The sequence below is a fragment of the Schistocerca piceifrons genome, unplaced genomic scaffold, assembly GCF_021461385.2.
Source record: "Schistocerca piceifrons isolate TAMUIC-IGC-003096 unplaced genomic scaffold, iqSchPice1.1 HiC_scaffold_213, whole genome shotgun sequence".
In the NCBI taxonomy this organism is placed as follows: Eukaryota; Metazoa; Arthropoda; class Insecta; order Orthoptera; family Acrididae; genus Schistocerca; species Schistocerca piceifrons.
Window position 1 is genome coordinate 10,001 of NW_025728042.1, and position 5,000 is coordinate 15,000.

Genomic DNA, 5,000 nt, shown 5'->3' on the forward strand with positions numbered 1-5,000 from the left:
GCGATCGCGTTGCTCACTGTACGGCGTCCGATACCGAGCCATCAGCATGTCGGTCCCCATGCGCGTTGCACTCGCACTCGCACTCGCAAAAACGTGGGGCAAATATATTACGCGGAAGAGTTATAACAGACCGAGCCCCACTGCATGGGGGGAGTCTTTGTCACTAATGTACACAGATAGAACATTGTGGACTGGAACCAGATTACCCGTACACACGGCGCTGATTAGTAATCAATGCAGAGCCATCAAACTACAGAAAATATATACAACTGTCCGTATACATGCTGAAAGAGTCTGCCCACAATGGGAACCACACGTCAGCCAGACACTCTGATCACGCACCACTCTCTGCTTCTAACAGGCGCACATACAATATGTAAGCACCAGCATGGAACAACATCCAGTGCATCCTCTCCGCCACATTACACAATCCACACTATCACAACCAGACCAGGAGGTCCATGCGGAAAATAGAATATCCCACCCTTTCGACATCCACCATTGCGCAGATAAGGCACCAACACCCACACATGTCCTATACAACGGTGCACCCAACATCACAATAGTACCTCCTGTCACAGCGCACAAACAATGACATGAGTCAAAGACACAGGTCTGACACAAGCATAGAATTGGAGCGCCGCCTCTAATAAGCCAAAGGTGCATCCTGACGTGACAAATCTCATCATGTCACAAGCATTCACTTACTATAATCACTATCAACGAACCTGCCGCCCCGCCCCCCCCCCCCCCCCACACCTTTCCTTACAACAACGTGTAACCTAACCTAACCCATGTTGTACCTTAACCTAACCCATGTTGTACCTTAACCTAACCCATGTTGTGCCTTAACCTAACCCATGTTGTGCCTTAACCTAACCCATGTTGTCCCCTAACCTAACCCAAGTTGTCCCCTAACCTAACCCATGTTGTCCCTTAACCTAACCCATGTTGTGCCTTAACCTAACCCATGTTGTGCCTTAACCTAACCCATGTTGTCCCCTAACCTAACCCATGTTGTCCCCTAACCTAACCCATGTTGTGCCTTAACCTAACCCATGTTGTCCCCTAACCTAACCCATGTTGTGCCTTAACCTAACCCATGTTGTCCCCTAACCTAACCCATGTTGTCCCCTAACCTAACCCATGTTGTCCCCTAACCTAACCCATGTTGTGCCTTAACCTAACCCATGTTGTGCCTTAACCTAACCCATGTTGTCCCCTAACCTAACCCAAGTTGTCCCCTAACCTAACCCATGTTGTCCCCTAACCTAACCCATGTTGTGCCTTAACCTAACCCATGTTGTGCCTTAACCTAACCCATGTTGTGCCTTAACCTAACCCATGTTGTCCCCTAACCTAACCCATGTTGTCCCCTAACCTAACCCATGTTGTGCCTTAACCTAACCCATGTTGTCCCCTAACCTAACCCATGTTGTGCCTTAACCTAACCCATGTTGTCCCCTAACCTAACCCATGTTGTCCCCTAACCTAACCCATGTTGTCCCCTAACCTAACCCATGTTGTGCCTTAACCTAACCCATGTTGTGCCTTAACCTAACCCATGTTGTCCCCTAACCTAACCCATGTTGTCCCCTAACCTAACCCATGTTGTCCCCTAACCTAACCCATGTTGTCCCCTAACCTAACCCATGTTGTCCCCTAACCTAACCCATGTTGTCCCCTAACCTAACCCATGTTGTCCCCTAACCTAACCCATGTTGTCCCCTAACCTAACCCATGTTGTCCCCTAACCTAACCCATGTTGTCCCCTAACCTAACCCATGTTGTGCCCTAACCTAACCCATGTTGTGCCCTAACCTAACCCATGTTGTGCCCTAACCTAACCCATGTTGTGCCTTAACCTAACCCATGTTGTCCCCTAACCTAACCCATGTTGTCCCCTAACCTAACCCATGTTGTCCCCTAACCTAACCCATGTTGTCCCCTAACCTAACCCATGTTGTCCCCTAACCTAACCCATGTTGTGCCTTAACCTAACCCATGTTGTCCCCTAACCTAACCCATGTTGTCCCCTAACCTAACCCATGTTGTCCCCTAACCTAACCCATGTTGTCCCCTAACCTAACCCATGTTGTCCCCTAACCTAACCCATGTTGTCCCCTAACCTAACCCATGTTGTCCCCTAACCTAACCCATGTTGTCCCCTAACCTAACCCATGTTGTGCCCTAACCTAACCCATGTTGTCCCCTAACCTAACCCATGTTGTGCCTTAACCTAACCCATGTTGTGCCTTAACCTAACCCATGTTGTCCCCTAACCTAACCCATGTTGTCCCCTAACCTAACCCATGTTGTGCCTTAACCTAACCCATGTTGTGCCGTAACCTAACCCATGTTGTGCCTTAACCTAACCCATGTTGTGCCTTAACCTAACCCATGTTGTGCCTTAACCTAACCCATGTTGTGCCTTAACCTAACCCATGTTGTGCCTTAACCTAACCCACGTTGTCCCCTAACGTAACCCACGTTGTCCCCTAACGTAACCCACGTTGTCCCCTAACGTAACCCACGTTGTCCCCTAACGTAACCCACGTTGTCCCCTAACGTAACCCACGTTGTCCCCTAACGTAACCCACGTTGTCCCCTAACGTAACCCACGTTGTCGCCTATCGTAACCCACGTTGTCGCCTAAACCTGCTCTGTAATTGTTATACGACTCGTTCAATTAGTGTAGTGTTGCCCACCCGCAACCCTCGCAATATAGTTCGCTACTCGCACTGCCCGCTCCCCTGTGTATCGCTTCATGTTAAACACCTTGCAAGTCTTGCTGACTTTCCACATGCTCCTGCTGTACACTGTAATGTGGATGGCAGCAGGGCGTACATGCCGCCCCCCCCCCCCCCCCCCTCTCCCCACGTCCCCACCTTGCCCCCTGCCTTCGCAAGGTGGTTGGTGACAAGTTTGCATGTTCAATGCCCTTCGCATGCGACGTACGCAGGCTACGTTGTGGTGCGGCCTGTGTCAACTGTCCGCTGATGTCGTACGCGTGAACCACAATCTGTACTGCACATTCGTCCTTATGTACTGAATGATACATCGTGGCACATGTGTGACCGTACAACGACTGCGCCCAAAAACGGCGGACCATACAGTGCAAATATTGTGCACGCAGCTACGTGTCGTCTCCCTATGAGAGCTGGATTGCAGTGTGGTACGCCATAGAGACGTGTGGGAGGAACGGACGCCGTGGATGGCGATCAGCATGAGCTGTCTGTTGATGTATTCGGACCTAGTCGTCTCTCCTCACACACCGTGATGGCATGGTGCAGCGCGTTCCATATCTGCGACATGCTACAGAAGCCGGTTGACAGTCGTTCGAGCAATGGACATCGCATACGTACGGGGGCCACCTTCCACGTATTGTCTAGGCGTGCACATTTTGTTGCGTGTATGTGGGCAGACGTAGTGTGGCGTGACACCTGACACAGGCATGCAATAATGGTTGAAGTTGCAAATGGCGATGGACGCCTACGTTTTCTGGTGAAGTTACGCAAATGAAGAAATGGTAACCCGTTGTGGTGCGGTTGTTCTCGCTAGGGGTGAATCGGTGATGGCGACGATAGGTTGAGGTACTAACCGGTTGTTCCAGCGATACCCACCATGCCGACGAAACTGAACGGCATCTGGGTGTGAAGCGATACGCGGCGGTGGCTGGGTGGGACCGTCCCCGGCCGGTGAGGGGGCGCCTCCCGGCGTGCTGGCCGCGCGGTGCGTGGGCGCACGCGCTACAGCCGGCTGGTGGGGGCGGCCAGTGGCAGGCGCGCCGGCCGACGGACGCGGCAGGCGTCGCAGCTGCGCGCCGGCGCACCCTGCGCGCGGCGCCGTGCGGCCAAAGTAGGTCCTCGCGGGCCCGGTGCGAAGCGCGGTGGACATCTGCAGTGTGCTGGTCCGATTGAGGACTGTGTGCGTTGAGGATGCGCCGCCGCCCGGCGCTCGGCGCCGCGACGCCGTCTGCTGCTCGGTCGCCCCAGCGGTTCTCGCTGGTGGTTTGTATCGCAGCTGTGCGGATGTGTTGGCGTGTGCGCTGTGCTGGGAGAGTTCGCTTCGGCACCCAAGTGGGGCTTTTGTCCTTCTGTGGCGCTGGCGTTGGAGCTGCCGGTCACCGTAGGTGGCGCGTGTTGTCTCCCGCCGGCAATGCCACGACAGCACGCTCCCGGGCCTCTGTCGGCAGCGGCAAGCTCAGTTGGGAGCACGGGTGGTCGCACCGAAAGCGTCTACTCGCCTAACTCCGGGCGATTGCGCCTCTCTCGAACCCGACCAAGTACTTGGGACGGCGCTGCGCGCCGCCGGGACCTGAGAGGGTTTCGAGGTGTATTGTGCAGGGGAGCTCAGCCTCCTCCTGTTTGCAGAATGATTGAGCGGACGCTTGCGTGTTCGCGCGGGCCCCCGGGACACACTCCCGGGCGGCCGGCTGCTCAGCTCTAGTTGACGCAGCTCCCTGGTTGATCCTGCCAGTAGTCATATGCTTGTCTCAAAGATTAAGCCATGCATGTCTCAGTACAAGCCGCATTAAGGTGAAACCGCGAATGGCTCATTAAATCAGTTATGGTTCCTTAGATCGTACCCACGTTACTTGGATAACTGTGGTAATTCTAGAGCTAATACATGCAAACAGAGTCCCGACCAGAGATGGAAGGGACGCTTTTATTAGATCAAAACCAATCGGTCGGCTCGTCCGGTCCGTTTGCCTTGGTGACTCTGAATAACTTTGGGCTGATCGCACGGTCCTCGTACCGGCGACGCATCTTTCAAATGTCTGCCTTATCAACTGTCGATGGTAGGTTCTGCGCCTACCATGGTTGTAACGGGTAACGGGGAATCAGGGTTCGATTCCGGAGAGGGAGCCTGAGAAACGGCTACCACATCCAAGGAAGGCAGCAGGCGCGCAAATTACCCACTCCCGGCACGGGGAGGTAGTGACGAAAAATAACGATACGGGACTCATCCGAGGCCCCGTAATCGGAATGAGTACACTT

General features: G+C 53.7%; 1 non-coding gene across 1 annotated transcript in view; it reads left to right on the top strand.

Moving 5' to 3' along the window:
* The first annotated feature begins 4,459 nt into the window (after positions 1-4,459).
* Positions 4,460-5,000, top strand: part of LOC124742127 — a 1,909-nt gene continuing 1,368 nt past the window's right edge. The window contains exon 1 of the ribosomal RNA XR_007010185.1: positions 4,460-5,000. This exon is cut by the window's right edge and continues 1,368 nt beyond it. This is a non-coding gene — a ribosomal RNA (small subunit ribosomal RNA).